Source organism: Anabrus simplex, chromosome 5, assembly GCF_040414725.1.
Source record: "Anabrus simplex isolate iqAnaSimp1 chromosome 5, ASM4041472v1, whole genome shotgun sequence".
NCBI lineage: Eukaryota > Metazoa > Arthropoda > Insecta > Orthoptera > Tettigoniidae > Anabrus > Anabrus simplex.
Window position 1 is genome coordinate 226,149,622 of NC_090269.1, and position 23,350 is coordinate 226,172,971.

The 23,350-nt window shown below is 41.7% G+C and overlaps 1 protein-coding gene across 1 annotated transcript in view; it reads left to right on the forward strand.

Moving 5' to 3' along the window:
• Window positions 1-23,350, forward strand: part of LOC136874455 (alkaline phosphatase, tissue-nonspecific isozyme) — a 369,978-nt gene that overhangs the window by 174,645 nt on the left and 171,983 nt on the right. The window lies entirely within an intron of this gene.

Below are 23,350 nucleotides of genomic sequence, written 5' to 3' on the forward strand. Positions count from 1 at the left end.
ACATTCCAGAGGGGTTCGAACCCACTATCTCCCGGACGCAGTCCACAGTTGCGCGCCCTTAACCGCACGGCCAAGTCACAGGGTGAGAGAGTATAGACCACGACGTCAACCGCTTTATCTTCATCACGCATGTCTTTTTTTTATTTTTATTTTTTTTGCAATAGGTTTTACGTCGCGCCGACACAGATAAGTGGAATGGGATGGGACAGATGGGATACGAAAAAGCTAGGACTGGGAAGGTAGCAACCGTGACATTAATTGAGGTACAGGCCCAGCATTTTCCTGGTGTGAAAAAGATAAAACCACGGAAAACCATATTTAGGGCTGTCGACAGTTGGGTTCAAACCCACTAACTCCCGAATGCAAGCTTACAACTACGTGCCCCTAATCATTCATATCCTTCACCAAATCAAATCTCCCTGGCGTTACCCTCTAGGTAGCCCGCCTCCTCCACCCCCACGCCACCCTCAGGTGTGAGAGATGAAGGAAACCTTGCAGTAGGTCAGGATAGAATTCAAGACCGAATAGATTAGGCTTCGGCTTAACAACAGCTTTATATTCCAGAGGCGGGGGGTGGGGGTGGAGGCCTGGTCCCTACCGTCGGCTGTCCTGAGAATGTTTCTCTGTGGTTTTCCATCCTCCTGCACTGAGGAGAATGCCGGGGCAAGGTCGCACCCGCTTCACCTTCTCCGCAAATCACATCACGTTACATATCTCCTTGGCACCGTCTAGGAGGCCCGCCCTACCCTGTTCGGGTACGGAATAAAAACTTTTACCCACCCCTATCGAATTCAATAAAGTAACAAGTTAAGATATATTGAAAACTTAAAACATTGAATGATGGTCTAACAAAAACAGATGTAGTCATCTTGGCTACAATGGTTATTAAGACGCTCGCATGAAAATGATTAGACGAAATATACACGCGTTTTAATAAACGCCGTTATAGGCTTGTTACTTAGTATAATATCAGCGTATGGTACATTATGTTCATTCAATGGGTCATGTTTTCTAATCGTGGGAATATAAGTCATAGAAATGTGCAACGGTTAATAGCACATGTGCCTTAGTTTATGTATAACCTCGAATAGACGATAGGTGAATCACGATTACACTAGACTTATTTAAATGGTTGAGTTGTAAATAGAAAATTAAGACAGTTTGTACCCAAATAAGTTCATGATTGCTTTTCTATCAATATATATATATCAATATTTATATCAATGTATGATTGAACGCCCAATATTCGGCTATATGTTCTTTGCATTCTTGTATGTACGATATTTTAAATACGTTATAACAAAACAAGGTTATCTCAGCTCCATGCGACGTAGTCTACCATACACCTTTCTCATTTGCGTTATGTTTTTACTAGTTCATAAGCGTCTGATCGGTTATTTCTCTTCATAAAAACAGTGGGGTGAAGTTTGTTTTCAAAACACGCTCCGCTTCACCACATCGTAATTGCTGTATATTCTATGAGCTAAGTACTCTTTGTTTGCATTTCGATCTAATGTTATGTTACAGTGAATGGATATGAGGAGAGAGTTAATTTGAGATAGACTTTCAATGGAGGACAGGGATGAAAGCCGGTCTCCCTCATAAAATGTACAAGATACACAAGGAAAGTGAGAATTCGTGGAGACAGGTAGACTAATGTTTCAAGAGGAAGGAAACTGAGGGATAAGGGTGCTACTGAGAGGGAAAGTTCAGGAGAGGTACCGGTGATTAATCGGTATTGGTCTTGTGGATAGAGAAACAGAGCGAAAATGAGAAACAGGAGAGATTTATAGAGGAGGGCAGAGTACATAGGAAGATAAATATGGGAAAGGCAAACGTAGAGTAGAGGATAAGAAGAGGAAGGTGAAACAGGGCCATGAGACGGAGAAAAGGGTGCAGGAAGTAGGTTATGCAGCCATCAGGGAATATAAGGGAGACCAGAAGGGGTACGATCTAATGAGGTAGGTAGGATTGAGGCTCTGGTCATAGTGGACTCCGTTGTTAGGCACGTGGAGAAATGTGTGTGTGGAGGAAAGGGAACCGGGTTGGAGAGTTGACCTGTAATTAGGTTAAGACGTTCAGGAAAGTTTAAGGGAAAGAGGAGGATAAGGAGAATGTGATACCAACAAATTCAGGTGAGCTGGAATATTTACCACTATATTTAGGGATGTGTGAGATCTGGTTGAACTGAAAAAGTAAGAAATTTGTGGACACTGGCGTGTGTGACTGGGTCAAGATGTGTTTCTGTCAACAGCCCGCTAGCTTTCTAAGAACAGGATTGACCTCCTCATCACTCAGTGGAATGAATATCTTAAGGATTTGATGAATACTTTTAAGGTACGAAATGTTCCACTATATTTTTTGTCAGGTGACACGTTTTCATTTGACCCTCCACTATAGTCTACATATCGTGCAGAAATGTTCAAATTCATTTCTTAACTCTAACGGGTTGCAGGAAAATGGAGTTTTCACATTTTAAGGAGCATCGACGGTGCATTGTTAATCAGTGCTGTGTGTTCAATAACCGTTGTGTCCATCACCATGGCTAAATACGCGCTGGCCTTCCATCCAAAGGATTGGGTTGGGTGTGTGTGTGTGTGTGTGTGGGGGGGGGGTTCTTTTTGTCGTCTTCAGCATTAGAATACATCAGATGTTCACGTCTCCTATAAGGCGCCAACTTGAAAGACCTGTACAAAGCCTCTTCGGAGGCAGTACGCCATTAAATAAATAACCGTTTTACTATTTTACTCCGAGGGATAAGGTTTAAGGAACCAATAAAAGGAAACATCTTCAGTATGTTTATAGATTATACGCATTGCCAGCTTATCATGGCAGTAGGTAGCGTTAAAGAAAGGTAGTTTAAAATATCCATCCAGGATCGTTGAAGTAGAGCACAGTGCCTAATCCTCTCAAAAATGCTGCGACGTGCAAGCTTGCATAGGTACAGAAATGCTTATGTTGAAAGTAGCACACAGCAGATTGGAGTGACAATCCACCTAGGCAGAGTGTTATGTTTGCACACAGAGCGTTGAGCTGCGCTACTCGAAGAAATGCCCTAGACTTGGGTACTTTAGATAAAATGCAGTGAAAATATAGGGAGGAACGTTAGGAGATTGTAATAATCCTAAACTGCGCAACAACTCATGTATTAAGAATTAAACAAATTAATACCACTGAAATGTGTTAATATCTAACGCCAGTTTGATACTTATGGAGCAATAACAAGAAAGCAAACAATATTTTTCGTCTTTACAAATTAAACCAAACCAAACAAAACCCCTTGGCGCAACAGCCACGTAGGGCCATGTCCTACCAAGCGACCACTGCTTAACTAGAAGGCCTGCGGATTACGAGGTGTCGCGTGGTCAGCATGACGGATCCTCTAGGCCGTTATTCTTGGCTTTCTAGACCAGGGCCGCCCTCTCACCGTCAGATAGCTCCTCATTTGTATTCATGTAGGCTGAGTGGACCTCGAACCAGCCCTCAGATGCAGGTAAAAATCCCTGACCTGGCCTCCGGGTTAGAGGCAGGCACGCTATCCCTACACCGCGGGGTCGACTTTCCCATAAGGCCAACGACTGAGAGTTACTTCTTCTTATTATTAATCTGTTTAACCTACACGGTCGGTTTTTCCCTCGGACTCAGCGAGGAATCCCACCTCTACCGCCTCAAGGGCAGTGTCCTGGAGCTTCGGACTTTGGGTCAAGGGATACAACTGGGGAGAATGACCAGTACCTCGTCCAGGCGGCCTCACCTGCTATGCTGAACAGGGGCCTTGTGGAGAGATGGGAAGATTGGATGGGACAGGCAAGGAAGAGGGAAGGAAGCGGCCGTAGCCTTAAGTTCGGTACCATCCCGGCATTTGCCTGGAGAAGTGGGAAACCACTTCCAGGATGGCTGAGGTGGGAATCGAACCCACCTCTACTCAGTTAACCTTCCGAGGCTGAGTGAACCCCGTTCCAGCCCTTGTGCCACTTTTCCAATTTCGTGGCCAGAGCCGGGAATCGAACCCGGACCTCCGAGGGTGGCAGCTAATCACGCTAACCACTACACCACAGAGGTGGACATTTAGATTTACACTAATTTATTTGGTTAAGTACAATGTAGAGATACTATACATGTAATATAAAATAGTCCTCCATAATATTTAAAGGACGGACACATTTCTAAATATTTAGATATAGGCCTAACCATAAAACAGATCATGGATCAGTGAATTTCCTCGATCGCAAGATATCCTTATTCAATTAGCCAAGGAATACGTTAATAAAAATAAATTTTGTAACAACAAAGCCTAAAAGAGTATCAAATAAATAAGTTGATTCTAAGATAAGTAAGGACTACGCGTAAGCAAAGGAAGAAGTCATGTGTTATAACGACGTCACACGCGTTCGGCACAAAAGCTGTCTTACAATATAGACTGAAACAGTTTGGAAAGTGAAAATAAAGTAAATCCTGTTCAGTACAGTTTGTCACGTTAGATTCAGCCACAAATATGACCAATATCCACACGTTTCCATGGATGATCACTCAAAATAAGGCACAAGAAAAAATTTTGATAAATAGTTAAGTTTACCGGAGTGGTATAAACCTGCATTTTACCATGCTGCATTACCGAAATCCACTAACTATCTTTAAGTCTTAGATGAAGCTTGCTTGTTGTTTTAAGGGGCCTAACATCGAAGGTCATCGGCCCTTAAGTCTTAGAACGAAGCGCAAAATTCTCAACGCCTGCCATAAAAGAATAACATAAATATCCACAGCCTGTTTCCAGTCATTCGACCAGCGGCCGGTTCGACCATTTGCTGGTAGAGTGGCTGGTAGCTGCCCGGGAGGTAAACTACCTGGGTGTGTAAATCAGCTGGTACGTTGGCTTGCGTTCAACCACCTCCGTGTAAGCGCTAGGTAGGTACCCGGAGCTAGACACTGACATACGGGGTTGGCTAGACTGATTTTCAGCGGCTTCTCGCTTTCGACTTAGGTGCTATCTATCGTTAGCTGTATGGAGCTTATTTCGATTGTCTTATTTTCGTCTGCTTGCTCTTCGAGCGTACAAATATTTGTATGCTCGACGTGCTTGCATCTGCTGATTATCACCAACAAGCCTAATAAGGGGAGTCTTAGAGTTATGGACAACGATTTATGTCAAGCTTTCGTGATTTTAATCTATGAGCTCCAAAATCAATACCTGATTGAAATTAAAACCTCGAGATTTCATTTTCTTACGCCAGTTATAACCTGTCATGTAAAGCAGCATTTTGGAAAGTATTCTCGTAGTAGTTTGGTGAAGTCACTCGCTCCGTAATAGAAGGTTCGCAGATTCTCTTCGACTTTCTAATTTGCATTTAAAAATTTATTTCTTTACCCTGCCGTTGTTCTTAACTCTTTTTTTACGCACTTCCATACACACATACACACACCTCTTCCTTATGGACGTATTGCCTTTGAGAATTCTATCTGCAGGCTTCTGTGAATTTATTTAAGTATCTCCACGATCCTCTATTTGCTCTGTGATCTCGTTTAGTTCCACATGCTTCCATTTATTGACGATGCATTTCATTCTAATGTTTAACTTTATGAAGATAAAGTTGGAAGTTACTGTAAGTGTAAAGAACTAATCGGGGTGAATATCCATTCAAAGGGAAAGGAATTCGGGAATGGAATTGTTTCCAATTTCTTTGAAATCATTTACGAGAAGACTTGGCAAACAACTCATAGGGAATCAACTACCTGAGCGACAGTCCTATATACCATATACTTTACTACTACAGTGATGTTTGGAAGTAATCATAGTGTCACTTTCTGTAAGTAGCACACATATAAAGCATTTTCCTAGCAGCGTTAATATTGTGATTAAACATTTCTGTGAAATATATTACTAACAAAAGAACGTATAAATAGAGTTATACAGCTGAATACAAGACTAATAATGAAAAAACCGAGCTCGATAGCTGCAGTCGCTTAAGTGCGGCCAGTATCCAGTAATCGGGAGATAGTGGGTTCGAGCCCCACTGTCGACAGCCCTGAAGATGGTTTTCCGTGGTTTCCCATTTTCACACCAGGCAAATACCGGGGCTGTACCTTAATTAAGGCCACGGCCGCTTCCTTCCAATTTCTAGGCCTTCCTTATCCCACCGTCGCCATAAGACCTATCTGTGTCGGTGCGACGTAAAGCAATAGCAAAAAAAAAGCATGAAATGAAAAAGTAAATTTGGTATATAGAAAACTCGAACTTTCGTAGCTCAAATTACGAAGCAAGCGCGTTAGCCATTACGCTACGATAACGCATAGGATAATTTTCTTGACACGGCATAAGCAGAAAAGCCTATACAGTATCATGTCTATAAGTATGGGCCGTGAAAGCATCAATGGCTACATATACTAACTTATATCTGACGTCGGGAAACTGAAAAATTAAAGACCATTTGAGATTGGTAAAAATTCGGTAGTACTCACGCAAGTTTATAACATACTAATCATGGCTGACGGTGGGCGAATGGACTCTGCCATTGGTTGAAGATTACGCTAATGAAATGTCGTTCCCATAATTCAAGACAGCCAGAAGTTACGACCAACATACGCGATGGAAAGACCTAAGAGAATGAGGCAATGTATAATAATCATCATCATCATCATCATCTGTTTACCCTCCAGGTTTCGGCTTTTTCCTCGGACTCAGCGAGTGATCCCACCTCTACCGCCTCAAGGGCAGTGTCCTGGAGCTTCAGACTCTTGGTCGGGGGATACAACTGGGGAGTATGACTAGTACCTCGCCCAGGCGGCCTCACCTGCTATGGTGAACAGGGGCCTTGTAGGGGGATGGGAAGATTGGAAGGGATAGGCAAGGATGAGGGAAGGAAGCGGCCGTGGCCTTAAGTTAGGTACCATCCCGGCATTCGCCTGGAGGTGAAGTGGGAAACCACGGAAAACCACTTCGAGGATGGCTGAGGTGGGAATCGAACCCACCTCTACTCAGTTGACCTCCCGAGGCTGAGTGGACCCCGTTCCAGCCCTCGTACCACTTTTCAAATTTCGTGGCAGAGCCGGGAATCGAACCCGGACCTCCGGGGGTGGCAGCTAATCACGCTAACCACTACACCACAGAGGCGGCATGTAAAATAATAAGAATACAAATATCTGGCTGTCTTGAATTATGGGAGTGGCGTTTTTAGGACAAATCTTCAGGCGATGGCAGAGTCCATTCGTGTCACCGCCAGCCACGATTATATGTGAACACACCAAAGGGAAATAATAACGAGACGTAGCGACGTAAAATTATGATTCTGAACACTGGAAAGAATAGATTTCGCTACTTATGCTTTAATATGATTAGGAAATAGAGGCCTAAAGCCGCGGGACTTATGATTTAATATTAATAAGAAATTGAGGCCTAAAGCCGCTTTGCGGCTTCTAACGTTTGCTTGTTCACAGACCAATGGCTTTCTCAACAGCTAATGATTGCTTCTTCACAGGTCAAATGTTTCGTCACTAGCCGGACCTCACGAATCCAGACCAATGATTTTGTCACTAACCGGACCTAACCTACCAAGACCAATGCAGGGAGACAGTAATTACGGAACCGCACACGGTAAAGATAGATTGCGCAATACTGGCACTCATTACTCAATATCAATGAGAAACACAAATAATGACATGTTTAAATGGTTCAGAGGTAGCGGTACACACTGGTCCAGGGGAAAGAAATGCTTGCAAAATTATTTTATACACACACATAAAGAAGGATATAGAAACAAGAGGAGCATTTATACCGACATTGAACGTACCTTAATGGAGATCATCACCTGCCAGAAAGAGACTTGTTGATTAGTGTATCAACGAAAAGAATAATTAAACATCACGCGCAATCAGTCCCCTGCCCTTGAGGCCTATGCTCACTGATAGCCTAGTTCCTAAGTAGAGTGGTTGATAGCGTTGTGCTTCGCTCGATCACGTCATCTGCAAGTCATCTGCGAGAAATAAACATAGGACAGTCATACCGCGCGTAGCTTTTGACGATGCAAGCGGTAACCATTGTACAGTCGAACCTGCCCTAATGGACACCCTTATTCCAGCGGACACCTCCCTATACGGGCAATTTTCCTCAGAACTGATTTTACTTTACATAAGACAAGTGTTAAATTGACCTCATTTAAGCGGACACCTCGAACTCCGGACAGCGGACATCGCCATTTGTCCCGTCCACTTGACTTAAGCAGACACTTTACACGTTGCATGACAATTTATTACGCCGGACCACATGTCATCCTTTCTTTTAAAACCATTCTTTAGACATTCTTTTACTATTTCGAGTGCAAGGGGAGAGAAGTTATATCGGAATGCAGTTCTACCTAGTGGTGAATAAGCCTATTCCGAGAATTCTAATTGCCCAGAAATGCTGCCAGAGACTGTTGACTCACAAGTTACCTGTGGAGTTTCTTCCCTTCTTGCATCATTCTATTCGTAACTCGGATTGTCACTGATAAGGTCGAGCTCAGGTCGTCAACTTGAGAAGGAAAGGACAGTGCAAGCGCTACTTAGTGAGACAGAAATGCCGTAGCATTTCAGTTGTCTGTTAAACATGAGTAACAAGGGATTACTTCACGAAGCTGTAATGTTTGTAAATGATTTAAAATCACTTGTAATAACTGTCTATTAAATACTAACACAAAAATAACTTAGAATAATAAAAATAAAGACATGCATGCTTATATTTAAGGTGGATGTCCCTTGCCGTTAAAATGATAGATTATTTTTACAAACTTGTTTTAGCGGACACCTCTCGTAACGGACATTTTTCCTCGGAACCGACGATGTCCTCAGAAGGGAGGTTCGACTGTACTAATATTGCGTGAGATGTACTGGTTTTAATTTTGAGATTATTTTCAAGTAGATTTTGATTTTATATCCTTGTAGAGTTTCTTTGCGAAAGCTTGATGTATAAAATGTGTCACCGAGCTCGATAGCTGCAGTCGCTTAAGTGCGGCCAGTATCCAGTATTCGGGAGATAGTAGGTTCGAAACCCACTGTCGACAGCCCTGAAAACGGTTTTCCGTGGTTTCCCATTTTCACACCAGGCAAATGCTGGGGCTGTACCTTAATTAAGGCCACGGCCGCTTCCTTTCCACTCCTAGCCCTTTCCTGTCCTGTCGTCGCTATAAGACCTATCTGTGTCGGTGCGACGTAAAATGAAATGTGTCCCCGACACCGTCGATGCGAGAGGCTGGTGTGACCGTTGCAACTCAAGGGAAGCATTAATGTTCAAAATCCTGCAATACAATACCGATCACTGTTACGGCATCACGCTTTTATCAATATACTAAGTTAAGTTGTATGTCACAAAAATACAGGTAATAATGCTCATCTCTTAAAACTTGCCCGGCAGGTAAAGTCTTATCGGGCCCTCGAAGTGGCCGATAAATTACGCGCCGGGTAACTACGACATATGCTGCCGATAGCGCTACGTGGGAGTAGTCATACGGAAATATATTTTTACGCGGAGGGCGAGTTATGCACTACTTTACGCGCAGGTGGTAGAACCGGCCCCAAATCGGGAATGGAATGAATGAATGAATGAATGAATGAATGAATGGGGGGGGGGAAACAACTAGCGGCGTGGATAGGAATTTTGCCGGCTGCCGAAGCCTATCGCACTCCTCTGGAGCAATGATTAATGACTGACAGATGAAATAAAACGATATTGTAGAATGTTGCTCTAATGAAAGGTGACAGGGAAACCCGGAGTACAAATCTTACGGGGTGACCGGGATTTGAGACACGGAACCCAGCGGTGAGATGCCGGCGTGGTGTCGCCTGAGCCATGGAGGCCGCCGTGAATGAATGCCGGACAAAAAAAATCTGTTATTTGTTTTACTTCGCACCGACACAGATAGGTCATATGGCGATGATAGGATAGGAAAGGCCTAGTAATTTGAAGGAAGCGGCCGTGGCCTTAATTAAAGCACAGCCCCAGCATTTGTCTGGTGTGAAAATGGGAAACCACGGAAAACCATCTTCAGGGCTGCCGACAGTGGGGTTCGAACCCACTATCTCCCGGATGAAAGCTCACAGCTTCGCACCCATAACCACATGGCCAACTCGCCCGGTAAAAAAAAAATGTGAACGACCACTAGTTAGAGGGAAGGAGACAAGTTTAAAGATTATTCTAAACCGCAAAGCTATTACCTCGTAATAGACAGTCACGTAATCAGGCAGAACCAGCTCTCAAATTTTGTGTTAGACCACCTCCTCCTTGAAGAACCATATTAAAACACGGACTGAATAATGGAGGTTAGCTTGTCCTATTTATTTTGATTGAGGTTTAAGAGAAATGAGGAATAGGTAAGAGTATGGCATCGAATTTGGTAGATTATAAAACTAAGTCGCCGAATGCATCGTCAGAAAGAGCGGCGGCAGTTAAGTCCACTAGGTAGAGGTAGGACATGCAGGCGAATGGATCGAAGTAAACGATGGGTGATGCGATGTCGTGTAGAAAGTTTTAACGGAAGGTTTAACGGAAGAAAACTACCATAATACGAGTAACATTCCCTGGCTACGCCTTTGAACTTGTTAATTGATTTATGTGCAGAGGAGGGAGAAGAAACGTGACAAACGGGTTAATCACAGTGGACTGTACATTATCACTCCTCCGGCATTCAAATCTTATTTCTAGTTGTCTGACTTCAAAGCTATTGGAACCGCGGGAACTACTAGTGTCATTTAAGAAGAAGCTTAATGCATGGATGCACTGTTTCCAAGACAAAATAAACAATAAATATAAATTTGAGGTTAGCGTGATAAATTTGTAAGCAATTTTACGGAAATAAGGACTGCACTACATGTATCGGGTGATGAAAAATTGCGTAGACTGGACCTGACTAAATATTATCAAACGGTGGTGGCTGAATATAGTCTACGGTATAACACCCTCATTTTCTCCCTTACAACAATTATTCTTTGAGACCACAAACAATTCACTTACATGTTTAACAATGGCGTTTTATCAAAGATATTATTATTATTATTATTATTATTATTATTATTATTATTATTATTATTATTATTATTATTATTATTATTATTATTATTATTAAACGGCCCCAAGAACTACGGGTAGCGTGCCTGCCTCTTATTCAGAGAACCCGAATTCGATTCTTGACCAAGCCGGGGATATTTACCTGAACATGAGGGCTGTTCGTTGTTTTTACTCAGACTACGTAAGAACAATTCAGGAGTTATCTGACGGTAAAATAGTGGTCAAGCTCTGGAAAGATACGAATAATGGCCGAGAGAATTCGTCGCGCTGACCATGCGTTACTTCGTAATCTGCAGGCCTCAAGGCTGAGCAGCGGTCATTTAGTAGGCCAAGGTACATCTACTGTATAGCCTTAGGTTTTTAAAATTGCTTTAATTACGTTCAGACTGATCGAACTAAGATGTTCTTAATATTTCTCCTAGTTAGTGATAGAGAATTCTAGGACTTTTTTACTTGAATCGCAATACTCATCTATCACAGGCAAAAAATATCAGCGTTCTTAAATTAATTTGTTCGAGCAATAGAGCAACACCAGCATTGTAAATCGAGAATTCAACTTACATGTAACAATCTGTTCCCCAGCAATTAACAGGCATGCATATAAAACTGTACTTCCCTTCTAAACGGTGGCGCGCCTCGTCTGTCACAAGGTTTCCACTTTTTAATTACTCGTGTTTAATTAGGGTCTGAACTGAAGAGCACATATAACAGAAATTTGACTCTATAACATTTTTGCATGAGTGAATGGCATTAATTTCCCTGCGCGAGTAACCCTATCTTATTAGAAATAATGTTAATATGTTCCCCGTCAGAGTTCACCGTAACTGAAGACTGGTTATTGAGCTGGACTATTGATTAATTGGTATGTGAAACGATAAAATTTCTCATATTTCTCGCCAGCAGCTACTATTGGTTAATTTAGATTTCTAATCTATCCCACACAGATGTTTCCAATGGTTATTGGATGTAACCTTCATACAGACCACACTATTAGTAATTAATTTACAAATGTTCCCTTGTCTAAAAATTACGCACTAAATATATAACGTGCAATTAATGAGAAACATATCGGTGATTCAGTCTTACAGAGTACAAATTAAGCCATGTATTACATCTACCATTATGTATTCTGGTTCTTTGGATGAATGGTCAAAGAGAAACGGTGATTTTAGTTGTTTTAGTTAGTCTCATTAACTCAGGAATACTCCATAATTTCATACCACACATCACACTATCAACCAACAGAGAAATACGCAATGGTGAGTACTTCATTCTGATAGGATTGGCGTCAGGAAAGGCATCCGGCGGTAAACTGGTCTTAATTCATGAGTAGTGTCGATCCCAAGTAACCAAGATAAGTCCTGAGGGAAGATTAGGAAAATGATGGAATGTATTATAATGTTATTTTCAAACGGTATGTACAATATATAAAAGTTTATCGTGTCTTATGTCTATCTTCTTTTAATGGAACATATCCTGACATTTTACCCTCAAAGTTCAATTTTAAATCTAATAGCTCACGAATACGTCCTTAGAAATATATTTTAAAATTCACACAATGGACTGCGAATTTATATGAATATCGTATTTCTGTGGTGAGCAACGAGCTTAGGGAGAATTGCAAGTAACCAACTTTATTTAATATTTAGTCTGAGACGTAGCTATGTTGAAGAAACGGGGTTTTCATGAGATTTTCCAAGTTAATGGTCATTAGATGGATTGACCTGTTGCTTTGCCTTTAGGAGAATCCAGGGGCGTAGCCGGAGGGGTTTACTGGGGGTTAACCCTCCACGATAGAATTGTTATAAAAAGGAAATAAATAGAATTCAACAATAAACAAAATAAACATTCAGAGACATAATTGTAGAACCAACAGATCTTTAATTAACTTATATCAGTACCCTTGTAATGACAAGTCATGCATACACCTTCATTGTGTTCTACCATCATTATGTAACTATAAAAAAATCATCAGTCGATCCTGGCTACGCTATTAGGAGGGGCAGAAAGGAACTGATCGCCTGCCCACTTGTGATCTCCAACTGAGTGTGCCTTGCAAGGGACACTGAATACACTCCGATATCATGGGCTTCAAAAAGGCTCTGGCTATATTAGAAATTAGCTGTACGTACTCGTCGTTGGCAAATTAATTATAATGATCGAGGTACAGATACACTACTTTGTACCTTAGAACAGCCGGCTGAACTCTGGTAGAGATTCATCCAGCCATAAAAAAAAAATGAAATGTCGTATGGCTTTTAGTGCCGGGATATCCCAGGACGGGTTCGGCTCGCCAAGTGCAATCCAGCCATGATAACTGGGATAAAAGAAGTGTTGCTACTGACATAGGAGCAGGCAGTGTGTACTTGCCCGTATCATAGGCAGCTCGAGCAACATTCAGTGCCTGTCCTTGTGAGTTATTTATCGTCATTGCAAAGCTTAGACATACTGAGAATTGCAAGCGCTTAAACTCGAATGGATAATTAGTTCTCACAAGTGGAATAGAGGAAATAATATCAAACTCATATTTCGCAGAGCCTGTTAATATCGTACCTTCAATTAGAAAGCTATGTTGGGCAATATCATCAAGATCAGTCCCATTGGAATGTGTGAAAGTCTCCAAGTTACGAAGCAGCACTGTAGATACTGCGGCTTTAAGGTACAGTAGAATTCCATTAGTCCGGCATCCAACAGTCCGGAACGCCCGATGGTCCGCCACCTTTCCAGGATTTTTCAAATGTTTTCATCTCTTAATAATTATCTCTCGTGAACACTTTGATGCATTATTTGTCGAAACCAATCGAAGTGTATTTGTTATTATTTCAAAGTTAATAGTGCAAATGTATCTGATAAAATCCATTTGTTATGCATTGACTTGTAAAGCAATATTGAATTTGTCGAACATTCCGCATAATTTATTATTGACTGAAGTAGTAGTATCGCTTCAATGTACCCCCATAGGGTGCTCAATGGCTAACTGGTTAGCGTGCTGGCCTTTGGTCACAGGGGTACTGGGTTCGATTTCCGGCAGGGTCGGGAATTTTAACCATAATTGGTTAATTTCCCTGGCACAGGGGCTGGGTGTATGTGTCGTCATCATCACCATTTCATCCTCATCACGACGCGCAGGTTGCCTATAGGAGTCAAATCAAAAAGACCTGCATCTGGCGAGACGAACTTGTCCTCGGACACTCCCAGCACTAAAAGCGATACGCCATTTCATTTCATTTACCACCGTAGGAAAACGGCCAGTCCGCCTCTGTGGTGTAGTGGTTAGTGTGATTAGCTGCCACCCCCGGAGGCCCAGGTTCGATTACCGGCTCTGCCACGAAATTTGAAAAGTGGCACGAAGGCTGGAACGGAATCCACTCAGCCTCGGAAGGTCAACTCAGTAGAGGTGGGTTCGATTCGCACCTCAGCCATCCTCGAAGTGGTTTTCTGTGGTTTCCCACTTCTACTCCAGGCAAATGCCGGGATGCTACCTAACTTAAGGCCACAACCGATTCCTTCCCTTTTCCTTGTCTATCCCTTCCAATCTTCCCATCCCCCCCCCCCGCAAGGCCCTTTACAGAATAGCAGGTGAGGTCGCCTGGGCGAGGTACTGGTCATCCTCCCAAGTTGTATCCGCCGACCCAGAAGCTGAAGCTCCAGAACATTGCCTTTGAGGCGTTAGAGGTGGGATCCCTCGCTGAGTCCGAGGGAAAAACCGACCCTGGAGGATATAACAGATAAAGAATAACAAGAAGAAGGATAACGGTCAGCGTACTCAAGGGCCCGGGTTCGATTCTTGGTATTGCCAGAAATTTAAGATTCGCATGAAGGCTGGTGTATTGTCGAAAAGGTAGCCTACATGCACAACCGCGAAGAAAAGCACGCCATGGGTATATTTTTCTTACTACCGCTTCGGTACAAGTAATCATAAACAATCACTACTTACAATTTTCTCACCGATGTTTTCATTATAATATTGAGACTACAGCATTCACTCCAGTCACTAGACCAGGTACGGGTCCCATTGTCTATCACAGAGCAAGTAGGTTATAATCTTGTATGATGCGGTATGATATATTACCAGTCTGTCTCACCAACTGTGTAAATTGAGATTTATGAGCTAAAAATCTCACAAAGGCTTGGGATGTAAACGACTGTGGACAGACGAAACATGCGATGTCTGTACATGATCAGATTCCGAATGTAGGGCCTACATATATCTTCATTACAGACTGTTATTCCGCTTAGCATTCAGACCGAAAGCTTCTTGAATGAACTAGGATACTCTATTCACAGACTGTGCTGACAATTCGAAAATATAAACAGCAGGTAAAAATAAAATTGGTAAGAAACATGGTGAGAGTACTTTTTTATAGTATATGAGTTGCCAGCTGCCTAGAGGAGTGAAGTAGGAAGAGTTCGATCGGATAGAAGCGAAAGGTAACGAAGACGTGCGCATTCACGGGAAAGTAAGTACTCCAGAAATATACGGATCACGTTCTATCAAGCATTCGATAGATTTAAGATAGCGACGGAAGCGCGTAAACTGAACAATATACCCAGTCACATAAGAATAGCGCCCTCTAGGAAACGCGTAAAGAGTGTTGTGTTATGTAGTTGAACCGTATTTCTCGAAATACATCTGAGAGTACTTGATAACTCTCAGCGTTTCGCCTTACTGGGCGATCTGGCTATGCGGTTAGGAGCGCGCAGCTGTGAGCTTGTATCCGGGAGTGGGTTTGAACCCCACTGTCGGCAGACCTGAAGATTGTTTTCCATGGTTTTCCATTTTAACTTCAGACAAATGCTTGGACTATACCTGACTTATGGTCATGGATGCTTCCTTTCCATTTCTATTCCTTTCCTATCCCTCGTCGCAGTAAGACCTATCTGTGTCGGTGCGACGTAAAGCAAGCTGGGGGCAGGAAGGGGCGTTTTGCCTGAATGAATCTTCACTCTACCAAACAGAAGTTCCACAGCTTCATCTGGACCTCGATAAAGATACGAAATATGAAGTCTTGTTCAGCCTCAGAAGAGGGTATGGAAGGCTAGGATAAATCCGAAATATTAATAATATCACAGTAGGGCCTAACTGAAATATAACTTTACACCCGTTTTACCCCAGCGTTAGGAGATCTTATCGGATTATTACGTGCTTTGGATCCCTTTGGTGGTACCATGGAGAAACTTCAAAATTTGTACTGCTTACTGTGTTTAGAACACAGACGACTTTAAGGTGAATACTTCTACTATATTTGTTAATATTTTCATGCAGTAGTATTAATTTTCAGTGTAACTGGCAATGAATTCATTGACTACTGCGAAATTAGTCATGTCATGATGCGCAATTATCCAGACAGCTGCGGATTTAGCCGAAGTTTTATAATTAAAATTAAGTGAGATAACTGAAAAAAATTATTACATTGTTCTGACGTACTAGATGAATATAGCATAGTTTTTCCAGTCCGTGAATATTATTTTGATAGTAACTCACAATGCATCATACGTCCATTTTTGCTTTAATATTGCGGATTCATTTTTTCTGATTATAGAGTAATATTTTTAATAATAATAATAATAATAATAATAATAATAATAATAATAATAATAATAATAATAATAATAACTTCCATGATGAAATCACAAGCATGAAAATGCTTTGCTTGTATTTTATTTACCTGCTTTGTTTACTTTCCTGGTGTACTTAAGCCTTTGAAGCCTCCACTTATACCCAGTATAAACTCCAGGTTCACTATACCATAGTATTATTACTTAAAGTTACTAGGAATGATATGATGTGAGTTAGTAGTAGCAGACATTAGTAGCTTGAAGCGAAAATGTAGATTACACCGACTTAAAGATAATTATAATTCACTGCGTGCATCGTGCCTCAGTAAAGCCAAGGTTGATGGGCTCACCATGAGGTCTTCAGACACGAATACACCCACATTCGTCACTAAAGGGAACCTGGTTCCAATTCGTAGCAGTTCAGGTTTGTCGTTCACGACACTACTACAGGTGGAGACGACGGTTGTGGATGTCAATAGCAGAACACGTAGTTCCGCTTTGGGGCTAAATTTCCTTCAGCTAATTGCCTGGAAATATTTCGCACCCTGGGGCCTATGACTACGATGCTACATATTCTAGGATGGTGGACCCTATGCCAGTTGGAGTTGCTCATGCTTTTCGCAGGATCGGACGATCCTCTCTCATGATGGTCAGTAGAGGGCATCCTCAGGTCTCAACACGCCCTAACAGTCCGGTAATAACAACCTAGGTGACGTGCCATTAGTCCATACGACTAACCAGCCTAGAACATTCCCATATCAAACTCTGTTAACCGGGCGAAATTTCTTCTACGGTGTCGTAGAGGCATGTTGAGTAGTCCCCGAGATTTCAGAAGCAGCATTCCACTACGTTTGGTTTGTTTTTGTATCTCGACTATGGAACTGCATGTCCCAGAAGTAAACCTGCTTCCTTTATATCCATGTCCCTAAAGAAGGAGAAATTTTAAGGAGAGGGCAGAATTAAAAACGTTTCTCCTAACCTTGGTAGCTTCTGCGAGCCTATGTGTCGGCCACAAGTGGTGGCAGATTCCTTTCCTTTTCACTTGTATGCCTAGAACTTTTGAAAAATTATTTCAAAGAAGTTGTAAATATATTGATTATCTCCTTCGCTTAACTATTCCTAATTCCTCTTCCTATAAACGAATATTTGCCCCGATTTTTTCTTTTAAATTTCAAATTTATCTTCATGTGACCTTTCCTACTTTTCGAGCTTATTCAGCTAACAATGTCATTCCACTCCTTATCTCCGCTAAAAGCCCAGAACATACCTGTTAGTCGAGCTGTTCGTGTCCTAACTCCCAAGTCTTCAAAGCCAAAAGCTTCTAACTTTTTCGTAACACTACACATTGGCCATAGTATAGAAGTCATGGTTTTAAGACGTCATCTACGATGGACAGGGAATGTAATACGCACCCCCGATAATCGCATTCCCAAGAAAGTGTTTAACTCTGAGTTAACAGTGGGTAAACGTTGTTTGGGAGGTCAGAGGAAGCGATTTAAGGATGTAATTAAGGCTAACATGAAGATGTGCCACATTGATGTTAACAACTGAGACCTCAGCCCCCGCCGTTCATCCAGGAGATCATTGTTTTATTGCAGCACACTACTTTTTGAAGAAAATCGTAGGCGAATAGCGAAAGATAAGAGGCAACGAAGGAAGGAAAAAGAACGAAATAGGGGAACAGAGGCTGCTCCAGCTGGGACTATCTGCCATCTCTGCGGAAAATTGTGTGCGTCTCTTATTGGGCTGTACAATCACGTATGGACTCGCAGACTCGTTTTCGAGTGTTTCCTATTACATTTATACTCACTTGCCAGAAATCACCCCAAACATGTAGTACTACTTTCCTTTCGATCTTTTCCAGTTTTTAAATCAAGTAATCCTGATGAGAGTCCCATACACTGGAACCATACTATAATGGGATCTTACCAGTGGGTTACACGCCCTCTCCTGTACAACCTTACTACTACTCCTAATATTAGAACGACAGAAGCGGTAATTTTGACCGCGACTCTATTTCTGGACACGACTATTCTTATACGGGTAATCCCAGTCCATTTAAATTGCATGTCTTTCCTCAAGTTTATGAGTTAAACACACAAAATATCAATTTTCAAGGTTTCATTGCAACTGATTAAATCGACGATAGTGGTCGAAATGACCGCCATAGAAATTATATCTCCCTAAGGGAACGTCATTATAGATTTTTTAAAAATCTGTTTCCTTACCTAGCACGCTTAGTGTTACGCGTTTCAAATTCAAATATGCTATCTACTGTTATGCGTTCAGCGGACAGAGCTGAACTTTAGTTTGTTGGATAAGAATTCGTTGGCATATCTAGACGTAAGAGTCTGAATATTGACGAATACCTTGTATTTCTTGAGGAACTGGGTGAGTTGGCGGCGATTTCAACTATCCGGAATTTGTGGTTCCGGTTTGAAAAGAGGAAAACGTCAGCAGCTCTTCAAAGCAAAGAACGGATTATGATGGCACCATTTCGTGCCCGGCAGCCGATAATCAGAGTAACGTTCCCCGATCAGTCAATCTTCACATTCACTGTGGATCTGAGTGTAAATATTGAATCAAGGCGATACTGTAAGAGGTAGGTTTGGTGTACAAAACCCGTATGCAAGGTGACTTATTAGAGGGAATAATGCTTCATCGTAGCGTCTGTTCTTTCCAGAATTTATGCTGGAGCATATTCAGAAGTGTACCATTGAAGAACCTCACAGATAATTAGAGTCAGATCCATGGGACGAATCTTTGGAGAACTTAAAGTTTGTATCGATTTAGTGTACGCACGGTGATCCATGCATTGTTATTCGTTAGATGTGAATGACATATGGTCAACGGAATGGGGACCTTCAGTGTTTGCCGAAACCACATCGCGTGACCGCTTCGAGGAAATTTTTAGCTTCCTCCGGTTTAGCAGAAAATAAAATCCGTCCAACTCGGTTTGTCAACGACAATTCTTCCCTAACTTATGAGAACCCTCAACTCTGCTTTATAGCCGGTGTATACATCGCAAATGATGAATTACTTTTACCATATAAAGCGCATTGTAAGTTCATCCAATACATTGTGAATTTCGGATTGAAATTCTTGTTGGTTGGATATCTTGAAACAAAATACTTCTTGAATTATTTCATGTACTTCGTAAAAGACGAAGAAAGGGACAGTAGTATGCCAATTTACATAGACATACTGTAAGTTGAGAACGCCTTTCATCAAGGATATTGGTGAATGGCCAAAAAAATCTCTTACTGTATATTGGTGTAAACAAAAAAAAAATAGTGTCCTGAGTATCATGCACAAACAGGTTGATATCGCTGACTATAACAAGAAGCATCCTGTAACTGTGGTATTTTACAGCTCCACAAAACGTGGAGTGAATTTTGTCGACCAAATGAGCCGCTTGTGCACGACTCGACCCGTGTCAAGAAGATGACCTGTTTACATATTCTGAATTGTACTGGAGTTTGCAGCTATAAATGTCAGAATTTCATTTCGCACATGTATACTTCAAAATTTTATCGAAGACGCTTAATCTTGAACCACGTAAATTAGCTAATATCACCATACTGTTTCCTTAAGAAGCGACCAGCTATTCTTTCTAGCGGCACAGAGACCAACAGAAAAAGAAGTCACCAGTGCTCATTCTGTCGTAACAAGACATAAGATTTTTGTTCAAGTGACAAGCCCACCTTTGGAAAATGCCAAGAATACTGCACCAATAAGTTTTAATACAACGAATATATCAATGATACATCAAGTAGTAACTGATATGCATGCAAAAAGTCTGTTATGGACAATGACAAGCAAGAACTAATGTCACAAATAACGTTCTTGCTCTGAAACACAAATGTGTTGAGCAGTTACGAAATACTGTGTGTAGCTGTAAAGTGTTCTTTAACATTGTGTATATTGTAAAATTCAACTAGTAAAATGTAACAAAAGAACTGAAATAACACTGAAAATATTATTAAACTTAATACGAGGGGCGTACTATACTATTTTAAATTTTATTTTTTGTACGTCCGGGCACGGTTTTCATTCCATTTTTGAAGTTGAAGACGTGTAAGTAGGGTATCATTCTGCTTCATGAATTTACCAAGCTCAGAACATTTTAAGCAAGCCTCGGACCGATGGGAGTAACTGAGTCTCACTCCCATTTGACAGGCGAAGGACTCCTTGGAAACAACTTGGCGAACGAAATGGAATTCGATGGGGAGCTATCAATATTAATGGGGCTTACGGAAGAAAGAAAGTAGAACTGGCTGAGTCAGCGAAGAGGATGCATCTGGATGTGCCAGGAGTACGTGATATTCGGGTAAGGGGAGATAAATATGAATAGGTAGAAGACTATTAAGTGTTCATGACGGGTGTTATAAAGGAAGACACAGTCTGAGGTAGGGATATACATCAAGAATACTATTGCATGCAACATAGTTTCTGTTAGGTACGTAAACGAGCGAATGATGTGGGTAGATTTTTCAGTTGGAAGAATTAGGACGAGAATTGTCTCACAATCAGTGTATTCACCAGGTGAGGCTGCAGATGAGGATGAAATTGACAAGTTTTATGAAGCATTGAGTGACATCGTAGTCAGGGTCAACAGCACGGATAGGGGCCGGTGACCTTCGATGTTACGCCCCTTTAAACAACAATCATCATCATCAGCAGCAACAGCAAGGATAGGATAGTGGTAATGGGCAATTTCAATGCGAGAGTTGGAAATAGAACTGAAGGATACAACAGGGTGATTGATAAATGTGTGAATATATGGAAGCTAATTCGAATGGGAAATGGACTTTTGTCCTAGTATGGGTTTAGCAGTTACGAATACATTATTCAAGCATACGGCTATTCACCGTCACACATGGGAGGCTAGGGGAACAAGATTCATAATAGACTATATATTAACCGACTACGAATTCAGGAAATCTTTTAGGAATGTATGTGATTTCCGGGAATTTTTCGATGAAATCGACCACTACTTGATCTGTAGTGAACTATGTATCTCTAGGCCTAGGATAAGGAAAGTGAAATCTGTCTGTAAACAAATAAGGATAGAAAATCTCCAGGACGAGGGAATTAGGCAGAAGTACATGGATATACTTAATAGGAAGTTCCGAACAGTGGATAGTAAGCAGGTTCAGGATATAGAAACAGAATGTGTGGCATACAGGGATACCGTAGTAGCAACAGCAAGGGAATGCCTAGGAACAACTGTGTGTATGAAAAAAGCGAACATCTTGGTGGAATGATCAAGTGAGAGCAGCTTGTAAACGTAAAAAAGGCTTATCAGAAATGGCTCCAAACAAGTGCTGATGCAGACAGGGAATTATATATAGATGAAAGAAACAGAGCGAAACAAATAGTTGCTGAATCGAAAAGAAGTCGTGAGAAGATTTTGGTAATAACCTGGAAAGGCTCGGTCAAACAGCAGGGAAACCTTTCTGGACAGTAATGAAGAATCTTAGGAAGGGAGGGATAAAAGGAAATGAACAGTCTTTTGGGACATTCAGGTGAACTCCTAATAGATCCCAGGGAATCACTGGACAGGTGGAGGGAAATTTTGACAACCTTCTCAACGTGAAAGGAAATCTTCATGGTGGTGTCGCGAAGAACGGAGCTCATGGGGAGGAGGAAAATGATGTTGGTGAAATTACGCTTGAGGAAGTGGAAAGGATGGTAAATATACTCCATTATCATAAAGCAGCATGAATAGATGAAATTTGACTTGAAATGGTGAAGTATAGTGGGAAGGCAAGGATGAAATGGCTTCATAGAATAATAAGATTATCATGGAGTGTTGGTAAGATACCTTTAGATTGGACAAAAGCAGTAATTGTACGTATCTATAAGCAAGGGTACAGGAAGGATTGCAGCAAATATCCAGGTATCTCGTTGATTAGTGTACCAGGCCTCCCCTGCAAACCATGTGACATTGCTGCGGTGGGGAGGCTTGCGTGTCCCAGTGAAGCAGAGAGCCGAGCCGCAAGTACAACCATATTGGATGGGTATCTGTTGAGAGACCAGACTAAGGAATGGTTCATCGAAAGGGGAGTAACAGCCTTTCGGAAGGTGCAAGGGCGGCAGTCTAGATAATTCACTGATATGACCTTGTAATAATACTCAACATGGCTTAGCTGTGTTGATACTGCTACACGACTGACAGTAACGGGAAACTACAGCCATAACTAACCCCCGAGGACATGCAGCTCTCTCTGTATGAATGATGTACTGATGATGGCTTCCTCCTGGGTAAAAAATTCCGGAGGAAACTAATCCTCCATTCAGATTTCCGGGTGGGGACTACACGAGAGGAGGCGATCATCAGTAAGATGGACACCGACATTCTGCGAGTTGGAGCGTGGAATGTTAGAAGTTTGAATCGTTGTGGTAGATCAGAGAATCCGAAAAGGGAGATGGATAGACTTAAGATAGATGTAGTTGGTATAAGTGAAGTGCGTTGGCAGGAAGAAAAGGATTTTTGGTCAGGCGACTACCGAATTATCAACACGAAATCAAACAGAGGAAATGCAGGAGTTGGTTTAATAATAAGTAAATAGGGCAGCGGGTAAGCTACTACGACCAGCATACTGAAAGAATTACTGTCGTCAAGATAGACACCTAACCAATGCCCACCACAATAGTGCAGGTCTATTTGCCTACCAGCTCAGCGGATGATGAGGAAATCGAAAGAACATATGAAGAGATAGATGATTTAATGCAATATGTGAAAGGTGACGAGAA